Here is a 15,982-nt window from a genome sequence, read left to right as displayed (position 1 = left end):
GTTAGGCGTTTGCCAGTCACTGCAAAAGCCCAAACTGTTGGCATTTCCTCATGGGATACTCACAGAGAAAACAAAAAAACAGATGACTGGAGGCGCTTCAGCCAATGACCTTCCTACTCCTTAATCACTGATAATTCCACAGGGAAGCAAGCATTCCATTCTATAATTTTTTTACTCTACCATGGGAAATCAGTCTGGATCTCATCCCCAAAAGGCAGGCCAGGCACTGAACCAGAAGCTTGATTGGGCCTGTTTAGTGAAGCATAGCTTGATTCTCTAGCACAGTGGTACTGAAACTGTCGGGTGCATCCCCGGGGTGCCTGGCCTCATTACCAGGGCTGTGCAGGGACTCCGACCTGAAATGGAAAAAAAGTTACCCTTTTTAAAATAGGACAAAATAAAAAGCTGCAGTGGGGTGGGACATGCCCCCTAGGGCATGTCCCATTTTACCATGGACCCTGCCACACATGCTCAGTGTAACAGGGCCAGGCTTAGGGTCAGTGGGAGTGGCTGGCCCAGGAAATAGACACCCTGGAAGCATGCTCTCTATCCCTTTCCAGAGAGCGTGCTTCCAGGGTGTTCGAATCGAGTTGTAGGACCAAAATGGAACCAGGATTATATGAGGTGAGGAGGGGGGCACTGGGATTGTTTGTGGAAAGTGTGGGGGGTCTTTTAGGTTGCTTTTGGAGTGGGTGGGAAGCCCTGGGGTTGTGTGTGGAAAAGGTGAGGGGGTCATTTGGGTTGTTTTTTGAGTGGATGGGGCAGACCTGGGGTTATTGCTGGAGAGAGTGGGGGAGCCCTGGGGTTATTTCTGGAGCAGGTGGTGGCCCTGGGATTGTTTTTGGAGCAGGCGAGGGAGTCTGGGTTGTTTTTGGAGAGTTGGGGGCCCTGGGACTATGCAGGGTGTCGGTTAGTGGGAGCCCAGGGACTATGCATTGAATGGGGTGGGGAGAAGCGGGCAGGGCGTCTCATTCATAATGGGCCAGGGGGCATTGACCCATCGGCCCCCTCACCCATTATGGACAAGCCGAGGAGCCAGCCTAGTGAAACACTGAGCGCTCCCTCAGCTGCTTTTTCCAGCTGAGGGAGTGCTCCTGGTCTGGTTGAACTGTCAAAGGGAGACATTGTTTCCCTTTGATAGTTCAGTTCCCCAGCCACACATGCTCAATGAGCCATGCAAGTCTGGGGGTGTTTTGCTTTGCCAGCCTTGCATAGCTCATTGGAAATGCTGGCTGTGGAACAGCATGTCTATGTGCAAGCGGGTGCTCCTGCGCCTCCTTGCCCATGTAGACAAAACAGTCTGGAGTGAGGCGTTTCAGCACCCATGCTCAAGCCCCTGCACGCATGTACAGGAACCAGGAAACTCTTGTTTCCCAATTCCTGTTCATGATGCACGAGCTGGAGCGTTGGGGAGGAAACTTCAAGTCCGGGCAGAAGGTATGTTTATGTTAATTTATTTCTCATTTAAATATGTTTATGGATGTGTGTAGGCTTGTGTTATGAGTGAGTTTATGATGATGGCTGCTCGTGTGAATGATAGAGTACTTGATGATTTTGGTGAGTGGGGGGGTTGTACAACAAAGGCATTTTAAAAATGCCTTTATTGCACAATCCCCCTACCCACCTGCCAAAATCAGCTCTCCATCTGAGGCGTTGTCGAGCCCAGGGGACAGGGATGGTATTAAGATAGCTCAGCGGGTTGAGCGCTTGCTGCTGCGATCTGAGTGTGATCTACAGGTCGCAGGTTCCAATCCCGGCAAGGCCAACTCAGCCTTCCATCCTTCCGAGGTCGATAAATGAGTACCAATTTTGGTTGGGTGATATTGTGTGTAAATACGTGCTCTGTAAAGCACTTTGGATTAAGGCGCTATATAAATAACACAATATTATCATTATCATTATAGATGACCAGTAGAAAATACTGTGGGCCTCATCACGACCTCGGCGGTAACCCTTAAATCCGGCAGTAGCGCTATTACCGCCGGATTTAAGGGTCCGCCGGATCAGGGCTTCGGCGGATTTCAAACCAGCTCTGAGCTGGTGTGAAATCCGCCGAGAATTCGCGCTAATACCGCCGGCGGGAAATCCGCCGGCGGTATGAGCGCGAAATTTCCCCATTGAGCCCAATGGGGAATGGGGCATTCCCGAATGGGCTGAATGGGGAATGGGGACTTCCAAGTCCGCCCAACTCCTGATCCCGCGCTATTAGCGCCAGGGGCTATGGCGGTCGCGCTAATAGCCCCCGCGCTAATAGCGCTACCGCTACCGCCGAGGTCGTGATGAGGCCCTGTGTCTGACACCTGAGGCCCCAGTGCCTCGCATACACACGTAATCACGTTGATTGTGTGAGTGTGTTAGGCGCTGGGGAGCCCAAGGGACAGGGATGGTATCTTTATACTGGGCATCTGCCATAGATGTCGAGTACAAAATACCATGCCTGCTCCCTTGGCCCCCAGCACTAATTGCAAACTGTTTGTCATTTTACCCATTTTTTTTAAAGTATGCTCTAAAATGCAACATTTTAACTGATTATTTAAAAAGAAATCCAGGGGGGGAGAACCCCCACCAAACCCCCTTGATTGCTTTACAGAGAAAGCCGACAGGCTGTTCCAGTTGAAGCTGCCAGGACAGGCTTCCAGTGCAGTCACCGTGCACAGATAGCCAAGGACACAGAGGTTCCCAGATAAGCAGAAGTAACAGAGCACCTGCAAGAAACCCAAGCTAAAATCCTCATAATTATAGGCAGGGGTGCTCCTTTCAGGGTCCACACACACACGTCACTTGCACCTGCTAGACAGTGCCTATTAATTTGGGCTAGACAGGAATGCCTGTTCCCGTAGAGCTGAAAACAGGAGGATACAAATGTAACACAAGTTAAAAGGCAACTGTTCTGTTTCACAGCCTGGGAGATCGGAGAAGGTAACTTATTGAGAAAAAGCAGCACCTTAGGAATCGCTCCCCCTATCTTGAATTGTTGCACTCAACCTGGTGTCTGTCCAAGGCTCGACGGCTGAGAAGACCCCTTTTGTCCAATCCCTGTTCACCATTCAGGCTAAGCTTACACTATGTTGCATTGGCTAACCATCTTCCACTAAACTGTAACTCTACATTTGATACGTTCAGAGGTAGTCTCAGGTGGAGCCACTAGATATGGTTAACCAATAAGTATACTAATCCACTATATAACCTATGTGTAGTTCACCTCACTAACCAATCCTGTCCTCTATTAGGTTTTTGGGATGAGGGAGAAGAGGACAGCGATGATAGTGTGATAGTGGGGGAACTGTAGGTTCGGACGACGACGCGAGGGAAAGTGATGATGATGAAGGGAGAAAGCTATGCCGCCCTGCCAGGGAAGTGAGCCCTGAGCAGGAGATATCATGGGGCGGAGATGGAAACATTAGGAAGAGTACGCTAGGATCCAATGAGCACCTTGAACGTCCCAAGGGTAGATCGCATAATGCAGACACATTCAATCCATGCAGAGGCTGAAAGCTTTACCCAGACAGAAAAGAGTGGGCATGACAAGAGTGTTCACCATTACCAAAGACGTGGGGAAGCACGACAGGGGAATAGAACTGACACAGTTTCAGTTGCTAAAAAAGGGTGGTGGACAACCACAGTATATACCCTGGCAACAGCTGGAAAAGGATAATTTGAGGTGCAATCTGCCCACGTTGACCGCACAAGTGGGGAAATTGATATATGAGCTAGAAAGACTGACAGTGGGGATGACATTCCACTAAACTGTAACTCTACATTTGATACTTTCAGGGGTGGTCTCATGAGGAGCCTCTATATATGCTTAACCAATAAGTATACTAATCCACTATAGAACATATATGTAGTTCACATCACTAACCAATCCTGTCCCCTGTTAGGTTTTTGGGATGAGGGAGAAGAGGACAGTGATGATAGTGTGATAGTGGGGGAACTGTAGGTTTGGACGACGACGCGAGGGAAAGTGATGATGATGAAGGGAGAAAGCTATGCCGTCCTGCCAGGGAAGTGAGCTCTGAGCGGGAGATATCATGCGGCAGAGATAGAAACATTAGGAATATTACTCTAGGATCCAATGAGCACCTTGAACGTCCTAAGGGTAGATTGCATAGTGCAGACACATTCACTCCATGCGCACAGAGGCTGAGAGCTTTACCCAGACAGAAAAGACTGTGCATGACAAGAGCGTTCACCATTACCAAAGACGTGGGGAAGCACGACAGAGGAATAGAACTGACACAGTTTCAGTTGCTAAAGAAGGGTGGTGGACAACCACAGTATATACTCTGGCAACAGCTGGACAAGGATAATTTGAGGTGCAAGCTGCCCTCATTGACCGCAGGAGTGGGGAAATTGATATATGAGCTAGAAAGACTGACAGCGGGGACAACATTAGCAGTGGCCGACATGTAGAGCATGCTTTCAGCCATCCTTTGGGAGATAGCTGACAATGTGTGGAAATGGGCCGGGTACCCCAGAGTGACAGCACAGAATACCGCTCATGATGGCGCACCATTTAACAAGTGCAGAGCAGCCATATGGCAGGCTCTGAGAGTACCGTATCAGACACATCCAAAATAAGCACGACTATGGCACGCAAAATGCATGAAGACGAAAACCCACTTTAGTACATCCAGGAGATACAAGAGCGTTGGCATCTTGAGATGAAAGAACCATGGGATAAAATGGTGGGATTATTTTATCACATATTGAGCCAAGGGCTAAGAGAACGGGCACAGAAACAACTGAAGCAATTGGTGGGAATGGAAGCAAAACCTAGGTAACAAATTCAGTTAACTATAGTGCATTTCTGCTGCTTAATGCAAGAAAACTTGTGAAAGAAACGCGAGGAGCGGAAAAAAGAAGAGGCAAAATGGGTAAAGATTAAGCTATCAAAGTATACAATAGAAGGGGCTATGTTGACGAGTGGAGAGGGAATAGTTACTCAAAGCACACAGACCCTACCACAGATGGCAGGAGGACATTTCATGGGAAGAGGAGATACTAGTCAGTGGTCATGGGGAAGAGGGATGGCCCAAGGAAGCGGGTTCAGATATCCAATGAAGCAGGGTAAATACAGATTTAGTGAGGACAGCCAAGACCTATGGGGGTTCACTGCATTGCTGGACATAGAGTGGAGTAGGCCACATGGCAAGACAGTGCAGAACTGGAAGCAGAATGTAGCCGGTTGGGGCGAGGGCGACGTACCAACCATCATATCACACTGAACAGCCTGACTATTATGCCCAAGATCAAACGCAGACACATGCGTTCGGGCCAAAAAAGAAACCAGCGCAACAGACACCGGGACAGTCACAACAACCTATGGGATATACATCACAGACGCACAAGTATACACAGACACCACAGACAGCCCTGCAGGCAGAAGTACAGCAGAGTTATATAGCCACAAGATACACAGACTCTACAATACAGACTCCCGTAAGGAAATATGGGGAGCACAGGGACAGCAATCACCATGTACCTACAATAGGACAGCCCGCAGACAGACTTGATGTATTCAATCCTATCTGTTACACCCAACCCAAATGAGGAACCATGTGTAGGGGTGGTCATAGGTGACAAAATGTTCTTTTATTTCGTGGAAACGGGGGAAACTCGATCCTGTATTAGAGAGGGGAGATACCCAATGTTAGGCATTGCCTTGAATGTGCAGGGATTTTCTGGAGCTACAGATTTGGTTCCCTTTACCGAAGAGCTTCCAATTTCTATAGGAGAACACGACCGTACCAAACCACTACTGTATTCCTGCCAGACACCAGTCAACATAATGGGTAGGGACATGATGAGCCGACTTAACATGACCATCTCATTCACTGAGCAAGGGATAGTGTGCTCAACCCCAGGAATTCACTACATGAATGAGAGAATAGTACTAACGGGACCGATGACTCAGGACGGGCATGGAGAACAGTAATCGCGGTAGGAGAAGGGCACAGACAGACTGGCTGACTTGACAGATGAAGAATCGTTCTGAGACAACTGTTCAGACCTTGAGACAGTGTCCCATATGAGCATTACCTCTATCATAGGGGATGCCACCAAGAATGGCGCTATTGAAGAAGGTTTGAGGCGAGTGCTGAGTATCTTATGGACCAACAGCCCGTATGATGTAGGCCTGTTGAAGGGAGTTGGAGCTGTTAGGAGCTGTTAGGATCAAGCTCAAGCCAGGGGTGATCTTACCAAGGGCAAAAACAATATCCCTTGTCCAGGGAGGTGGACAAAGACATTTCTGAGGCAATGTCTGCGTTAGTACAGCAAGGCCTTTTGGTACCATCTGAATCGCAGTGTAATACAGTGAAGAAGGCAACAGGTGGATCATGGTGTTTTATTCAGGATCTGTGTCCTTTGAACCATATTGTCGAGACAGAATTTCCGCTAGTTCCCAACCCAGCGACAATACTATGTAGCATTCCTATGGAAGCTACCCGTTTTACAGTAAACGATTTGAAGAACGCCTTCTTTTCTATTCAACTTCATGAAGAATCACAGAACCTGACATTGTTTCTATATAGAAACACCAAGTGTAAACACACAACACTTCCTCAAGGGTACTGCAAATTACCCTCTATATTCAACAGGGTACTCCTGATGGACCTAGGGAACATACACTTGGATAGCACGATTATTCAGTATGCAGACGACATCTTGATTTGTAGCAGTTACGAAGAACAGTGCCGGGAGGACTCTATACAATTAGTGACTGTGTTAGTGGAAAAGGGTTACAAGATGGATAAGGCAAATCTGCAATATTGCCAGAGTGAGGTTCTGTATATCGGACAGCTGATATCACAAGAAGGTAGAAAGGTAACCCCAGAGAGAGCAGAGGCTATCTTCAGAACACAACCGCTGCAGACTGTAAGAGAGATGCAGCAATTTGTGGGCCTCTGCAACTATTGCAGAGCCTAGGCGATTGACTACAGTACATATACAGTACGTATACAAGACCCCTTTTAAGCAGGCTCCATGAAACTCAGAGGGGGGACGGTAACTTGACATGGACACAAGAGATGACTGAAGCATTTGAGGAACTAAATGGGGCAATATGACAGCCCCAGTGTTATGGATTCCCAATTATTGCAAGGAGTTCTATTTGTTTTCAGACTCCAACAGAGCTGTAATGACAGCAGTGCTCACACAGAAAACAACCATAGGACACAAACGAATAGCTTACTACAGTGGGCGAATAGACCCAGTAATGGGAGGACATTACCCGTGCGAATAAGCATTGGCTGCTGCTGCATTTGCAGTAGAGAAGCCAGCAAGTGTCACAATGGGCTGTAGCACCACACTTTACATGGAACATGCCCTTTATGCCATTCTAGAAAAACCCAAAAGCACGTTGACTACACAGAGTGCGTCAAAGTACAGAGTCATTATCTCAAATCCAGCAATGAAAGTAGTAAGGTGCAGACTTGTAGATCCAGCAACAATCATAGCAGAACCAGTAGAGGAGGGAGACTATGTACATACACAGTACTGTGCTACATACACAGTATTCTATGATGACATCCCTACGGTAGGAGAAAATGCGCCAAAGGTAGGAGAGGTATTCACATTTTTCAGGGCAAGCAGCGGAAATAGTGGCTCTCATCATGGCATTGGAAGTGAATAAGGAGGAGAAGATTACTGTGTACTCCAATTCCACCTATGTGATGTCAACAGTACATTCAGGACTGTCATGTGTGAAGAGGAGGGGCTATAGACGTGCTGACTGTACACCAATGTAGCATGCACCCCTATTGGCCAGACTCACAGACACATTACAATCTCATACAGCTATAGCGGTCGTGAAGTGCCAGGCACACACGAGGGGGGAGGGCGTGATCTCCTGCGGCAACAAAGCTGCAGACACAGAAGCAAAACAAGCCACATATTTTCCAGAAATTACAGAGAAATTACAGAGTTTGACACACCATCCAACACATAATAATGTGTAATGTGAATACGAGTGCGTAACTTAATACTGAGAGAAGGATATAGTTAATTGCCCATTACCCAAATAGTAGAGTTCCAAGAGTGAACAACAATATAAGAGAAGGAATTGTGGGTGAAGAGAGGATGTTCGATATCCCCTACAGATCCACTGTGGAGACAGGAGAGCACAGCAAAACCAGTAATTTGTGCCGCATTGTTGCAGATTGCGCTAACACATTGCACTATCCCAGTCACCTTAGCAAGGAGGTCCTTGCTGCGCACATAATGGAAGACTAGTTCAGCCCAAACTTGGTGGAATTTGTTGCCACATCTATGTATTCTTGCATTGCATGCCAAAAATATAATTTGTGTCACACTTTGTGCCTAGTGCGGGGAGTAATACCGTGCCCTATCAGGCCTTTTCAACATCTCCATGTAGATTATGTGGATATGATCCAAGTCTGCCAAGGGTACCGCTACAAGATTGTGGTCGTATGCCCTTTTCCTTGCTGAATCGAAGCTGGTCCATGCTCGCACCCAGATGCCTTGAGTGTGGCTAAATTCCTTGTCACAGATGTTCCCATAATGGGGGGTGTGCAAGGTCCTACGTTCAGACAATGGACCTCACTTTGTAAACAAGATTTTCGAGCACCTCACACCCCTGTTGTGGATAACACAAAAGTTATCCTGCGCTTATCACCCACAAGGGAATGGAATTTGTTAATGTCTTAATGGCTTGCTCAAAGAGAAAATAGCAAAAATAAAAACAACGTTAAAGAAGGAATGGCTCCATTGCCTGCCCTTAACTTTGTTTGCATTGCGCGATCAACCCGGATCCGACCACCATTCAACCCCAAATGCGGTGGTAGCAGGACAAAGCATGTGATTCCCAATTGTGCCTCCCACTAGAGCACTGACAGATGCCCATGGTAAATCCACAGTCCTATGTGATAAAATGTGCGACTATGTTGCTTCACAGTGCTTCTTTTATCTCTCAACAGCTACAATCGTCCCGGCAGAGGTCGAAGAAGGTTGAGAAAGATAGTGCCCAAGTGACAAACTCTGAACTGCTGAAGCAATCACTTCTCTATCCTGATGACCAGGTCTCCCTAAGGAACTTTATCCCCTCCTGGTACAAGCCCAGGTTCAAAGGCCCCTATTCAGAAGAGCAGGCAACAAACAAGGCCATGAAGAGTGCTCGTAAAAAGGCCTGGAACTATATTGGAGACATCAAGCCCAGCAGAGGAGATACCACCTCAGCCTAACACATAGGTGATCAGAGGCAAGAAGATGAACAAGAGGAAGATACCCCACAAAGCATGCAAACAAGATCACAGACTAGAGTAAGGCAGTAGCAAAATGAAAAGCTAGAATAGGTACACTGTCATTCTCTTGCACTATGTATTCCTCATATAATTGTGGAATGGCTCATGACGAATGATTTTACACCTGCACACATTAGAAAGTGCACTTTTAGCTTACCACAACATTTGAACCAATGGTACTGCCAAAGGTGTTCTTTTATGCTTTTCTTCTTTACGTGGCGCATACCTACAAGCAGTAACATGAGGTGATACACCTGTCATTACGCTACTTAGCAATGCCAAAATTCAATTTCTTTGGGAACAATTGTTTCTTGTAGCATTGGCTCAAAACTATCGTACAAGAGCTTGACTAGCATAAACAGCAATGATAATGTATATTAAAACCTTTTCCAAATGGTTTTGTGGACTCTATGGACAATACAAAAGAAGTCCAGTGGTGCAAAACACTGAAGCTATTGCAAGGTTTATTGTGTTGATATTTTATGCCTTCTGTTGTCTCTACCTGTTTACCCTCACTGCACTACAAACAATTGTGTTATCTGATGCACAGGCGTTGATGCCTGCTAACACAACCCCTAGCCCTGCCATTACCAAAACCATATTTGGTCAAATGAATAGTGCTGCCAGAGAAGTAAGAAGACCCATGCGAAGCGCAGATACAGATTTTGAACACATAAACGCTTACCTTGCTGATTCAGCCCATCTATCTAACAACGTGTGGTACTAGCACATGACCAAGTTGTGGAGAGAGACAACAAAGGAGAGCTGCTATGTCTGCTCTCTCACCCCCTTTGCCATCAGTGCCTCCAGAACATTCATAGCCAAAGAAAATCCAGCAGCTAGAGCACAATGTCTTATGCACTTAGCTCTCTGCACTACAAGGGGTCGATTTCAAGAGAGATGGGCCGCATTAAGATGGATGTCGTTGAAGATGTTGCCGTATGAAGATAGTTACATCAAGACACAAGAAATGATAGACTACTGGAGCACCGACAACACTACAAAATACATTTCCGATGGGCCAGACAAGAGGGAAGCTAGAATAGTGACACAAAAAGAATTGCAATGCCCAAGGACAGGACAAAGGGAGACTGGAGGGATGCCAGAATGCTTGGGGAGGCATCAACTGGTAATATATGGACAGATATTCACAGGAGAAAGATGGCAAGAGAGGATGGTAGGGAGTAAAGCACATGCACTCCTGACTGTTCCAGTTGAAGTGGTACTGATGGAAAATTATGGTTGTCTCAAGGAATGGGCGGCAGGTACAAAATCGCTCACCTGTGTTGAGATTTAAGCAGGCCCTATGCCAATCATACCACTCAAGAGTGCTTTCCTATGTTTCCAGAATGATCGCCCAGTGAAAGTTGGAGAGAATAAAGGATGCAAGTGAATATCACAGATACCAGGCATGAAGGTTGGAACTGCAGTACTGATGGTCCACTATTGGGCCTTTGGATCCAAAGCATACATGCAATTACCCCTCAACTAACTGGGGAGCAATATGCTCTGTAGTACAATTGAACACACCAGCATTGTTAGTGCCTCGAAAGTACATGCAGGTAGATGGATTCCCCAAAACGAATACACACCAGAGGAAGAAGTGGTCTGCAGATCTAGTACAAGCAAAAAGAGGGAACTATGTGTCATTTAAAATGGAAGACGCACTGGACGCGATACCACAAGAGCACAGACTGTTCAGCAGAACTGACATTTCTTTTTGCATCAGTAGTTCCAGGAGTCCAGGCCAATTAGCTCCAGATAACCCAATGGGAACTGTTGCCAATGATAAACTCATCCTTCAAGGGGTTTAATGCCATCAAGGAAGAGCTGATAGCCATCAGATTGATGACATTACAGAACAGATATGTTATGGACCTACAGACTGCTATGGAAGGAGGCGTTTGCGCCAAGATCGAGGCTTCCTTTTGCACGTATGTGTCCTCCCACGACACAGAGAACAGGACACTTACCGAGGTGATCACACAATTATCAGACTTGCACGCGAAGATGGAAGCAGTAAGGAGCCTGATAGAAGAAGATGGGCACTGGCTGTCATACATCTTTTCCTGGACACCATCTTGGATGGCGAGCAGACTGAATGTGCTTATAGAAGCTTTAGTACTAGTTTTATTCACTTTCTGTGTTATCAGAGTAGCAATAAAACAATGCAGAAGACCACTAAAAAGACAATAGAGATGCAAATATTATTTTACTTTGAGTCAAAAGCGGATGGAGAAACACAGACTCTTGGGGTATTGCTATAACACCTGAAGCAGTCTCCTCTGTTCCCGCAGGGTACAAAGTTCTTCTTTCCCCAGATCCATGCAACTATTGGGGAAAATGTGTGTGGTGTAAACCCAATGGAGATTGCTGTTATATGACCTGAGGCTTAGACGAACAAGTAAAGCATGCTGAACACCTAGGAAGGTTGGCAAAGGTATGGATTCGAAAGCCGTACATGACCAGAGAGAACAATTTGGGGAGTGTGGTTGACTAGTCGACCAGAGGGGAGATTGAAGAGAGGGACCTAAACATAGCCCTTGTTACACCCATCCGCTCTCCGCTCAACAACAAAGAAACTAGATATGTACTTCACTCGTGGCCCCTTCCTCTCCTTCATTGTTCATGTATTGTAGGTGTGAGAGACATTACTCCCTCAGACAGCCATTCAGACCATTCCCAGATGAGGTCACAGAAAAGACTAGCCTGCAATCAATAGAGCAAGTCGACTGACCACAGTCACAAGGAGCAGATAATGTCACAAATACAATCATGACATAGATACATTAGACATGAAGCACATATGCATCAAACAACAGATCCGTCCCCTGCACACCCAATATGTATTGTATAGACAATCAAATAGTAATTACTTCAAATGGCCAATTTCAAAATTCGATTATATCATACTTCGTACACAAATTGTTTTATAAAGAAATTGTTTTATAAAGAAATTTTAGTAAAAAGTATATACAGATCTATATATCATATCATATCTGACTTTCATATGAAAATTCATCAATCCATTGCAATTGTTTGTCACATAATTATTTCACAATTGAATAGACAACTACAAGTCTTAGTTTGCATGCGATTTAACATTCGATGATAACTCTACAGAGCAATTTCTTATGGAATGTTCAATCCTTGACTTGTGTCTCTACGCGTTTCGGGGTGTATTTGTCTCCTTCTTCAGGAGTTGTCTATTCTCTTCATAAAGTCTGGTATCCAATCTATAACGGGTAATCAGCATTTTTATTATTATTCTTATCTTAGAGTATTTTCCTCAATAGTTCGAATACTTTTTTCTGTCACTTTCTTCTGTATCTCATAATTACCTATGTTCTTTATATTCAGTGTGACTTATTCTTTATTGAGTTAAACATGCTTCCTGTAAAAACCAAAAACATGAAAAATGAAGTCACTAAGCCAACTTCCAGTAATAGCCAGTTAATAACAACCCACGTGTGGGTGTTTAAAATCAATAGGTTGGTCTATGTATATCTCCTCAAATTACCTGCTCAACATTCACTTGGGGTTCACTGTTCTCAATCTCAGATTCCTCTGTCTGTAAACCATCCCTCGCCGTTGCCTGGTCGGTATGATATCCGCGGTAGTTTAGGATAATAGTGATTGTTCAAGTTAGATGCTTAACAACCTAGTTCCACAGCACGCTGTCCATTCTGCTTCCTGTGAAGTAAATAGTGAAGCCAATGTTGTATATTGCTATATATTTTAAGTTTGTGACGCCATTACTGGCTTTTGCTAAAAGAGGACATATGCATCCATGCATGAAGCTAGGCAGACATTTTAGTTTATTGCATGTAGACACGAAGGGCATGTTTATGACTCGCATAGGTGGAGGACTGATAAACATATACTCTTTTGCTGAGGACTGATAAACGTATACTCTTTTGCTGAGCACGAAACCACAAGATGCACAAGAATACATATGAACAGCTTGTTGACGCTTAACGCAACTAACAGGGGCAGCCATGCAAATCAAGATGAAACCCACAGGTACATTGGAGTGAATGGGAGAAGCTTCGAGAGTTCAAGATGCAGAGAAACCAAACAGGCTGATCCAGTTGAAGCTAGCAGGACAGGCTTCCGGTGCAGTCAACGTGCACAGATAGCCAAGGACACAGAGAGAAGGGAGGTTCCCAGATAAGCAGAAGGAACGGAGCACCTGCAAGAAACCCAAGCTTAAATCCTCAGAATTAAAGGCAGGAGGGGTCCATTTTGTGGTCCACTGTGAGGAATTCGACCATCCGCACGGGAAAAGTGAGCTCAGCAGGGCTTTTTTGTTTGTTTTAACGGATGCCATAACCGTTCACATTTTCCACGCTCACGACACAGCAGAAAAATAGTCATCTACTCTGGGAGGACACAGTTTACCAGTGCCGCCCTCCCCTGTCAGGTGTAGTTGACACCTGACAGCCAGGGGTACATCACAAGCCTTTGGCCATGGGCAGCCTGATTAGAATTTCAAGGCCCCATGGATTTGTATCCCCATTGTGAAACCTTGCTGGTTTTGGTAAATACTGAAGAATGTTAATTAGCAGGCCTCAGGAAAGGCCTGGGTGCAGGAAGTGACAATGGAGATCAAACGCCAGAAACATCTTTGTAATGCAATGTGTCAACTTGGTACTAATACCCCTCCTTGGTATGAAAGGGCAGCAAATGTCCTGTCTGGAACCACTCCTTTCAAAGCAGGGAAGTATGTGAATTGTTGGAGACGAAAGTCTGCCTGCAACCCCCTACTTCAAAGGAGACCCATGTTGTGATCAAGCTCTGCATAGGGCTCAGTTAATTAGGGAGACACTTCGATGTACAGCAGACAGGAAGATGGATGGGACTTAGAAGTATATGTTGTCATCCTTCTCCTGTCTGTTGCCAAGCGCTCTGGTTCTGACCTGCAGCATCACAGAAGAATTTTGATGGGGACCCAGGATTGGTCCATTAAGGTGGGTTTAGCCTACATCAATCGCTGGGGCTCATTTGGCTTTAAAAGAGGGCTGAACTCCTCACTGATCAGATCATCTGGAGACTTCGCAAGGAGTAAGAAGAAGGACTCATTTGGACCCGAGCTGAAGGTACAGTCTACCCTACATCTTCCGCCAGTGAAGGAAGGGCAGGAGTTATAAGAAGGAGGCAAGATCCCTCCCCTAAGAATCTCCCAGGGAATAGAGGGAGATACCATACTCAAAGGACTCATCCAGCAGCTCCAGAACCGGTACCCAGCCAGCACACAGCGTGCCCTGCTAGGTTCTGACAGAAAGCTTCCTAGATGGGAAGTGCTGGAGAGTCTCTGGACAAAGGACAAAGCTGTTGACTGCTAAAACCCTTGTGAGCTTTGGCCCGTCCAACTTGAAAGGACACAAGCCCTGCGAAGAAGCTAAGAGGAGTGCTACACAAGCATCATCCAGCGTCCATCTTTTTAAGGAGAATTTCGAGACAGTCGAATCCTCGAACCGCATCCGGCTGCACCGCTGACTGTTATCACGCCACAGTCACCAGAGCCGTCCGAGACACCTCGACCAGCATTCCAGATTGGCCAACCAGCACAGAGACAATTATTTTTGGCCCTGAGATGCCACACCAGACAGCCTGCAGACGTCCGTCCTGCCTTGCTTGCCAAACTGCCTGCCGCCTGGTACCTGCAGCTGTCTCTTGCCTCTAGCTCTATTTCACAGGCTGCAAATTGCCCTGGAACCACCTCAACACTGTTGAGCACCAAGAACGTCTTCAGCACCAGGTACATTGTGGTTCTGCCCCCAACTTGGTCTTTTTCTGAAGACCACTAGAGACAGTTATGACCCTTTGCCCCTTTGGTGTTGAAACCAAATAATCTTGAACTATAAGACCGATTACTTTACCAACTAGCCTCCTGTCAGTATCCAGAGTGCATGTCTTTCCTTTGTGAAACTGTCTGTCCTCTGTGTTCCTTTACAGTGGGAGTTGTAATTGTAGTGTGCTAGAGCTGTCTGTTGTAGTCATAAGAAAGTAGATATTTATATACAACCTTGACTGGACAGTCCCTTTTATCGTTGGGTAATAATTGTATTTTCGCTGCGTTGCAACTAACCAACGATTTATGACCTTCCGGAGATAATCCTACCATTCCGTCCATGTTACCAAAATTGGACAAGGAGGTCTTATAATTTACTTCTATTCTAATCTGTTTGGATCCTTTCTGGTGTAGAGGTGTGTGGTTGATTGATGGTTTAGAAACCGATATTCATACCTGGACCTCTGGTGCCCCGGAAGTTGATTAATCACATCCACACACATGTGGCTTGCACCTGCCAGACAGTGGAGATACAAATGTAGCACAGGTTCAAGGACAATTGTTCTGTCTCATGGCCTAGGAGATCGGAGAAGGTAACTTATTGGGATCACGCAGCACAACAGGAGTCGTTTCCACTACCTTGAGTTGTTGCACTCAGTCTGGTGTCTGCCCAAGGCTCCAAGGCTGGGAAGACCCTTTTTTGTCAAATCCCTGTTCACCATTCATGCTAAGCTTACACTATGTTGCATGGGCCAACCATCTTCCACTAACCTGTAACTCTACATTTGATACTTTTGCAGGTGGTCTCACGAGGAGCCACTAGATATTGTTGTATACTAATCTATTATAGAACCTATATGTAGTTCACCCGACTAACCAATCCCGTCCCCTGTTAGGTCTTTGGGATGTAACTGCATTTTGTGAT

This window comes from Ambystoma mexicanum, chromosome 7p, assembly GCF_040938575.1.
Source record: "Ambystoma mexicanum isolate Mex_15411 chromosome 7p, UKY_AmexF1_1, whole genome shotgun sequence".
Lineage (NCBI taxonomy): Eukaryota > Metazoa > Chordata > Amphibia > Caudata > Ambystomatidae > Ambystoma > Ambystoma mexicanum.
Note: the sequence above shows the minus strand (reverse complement) of the source record.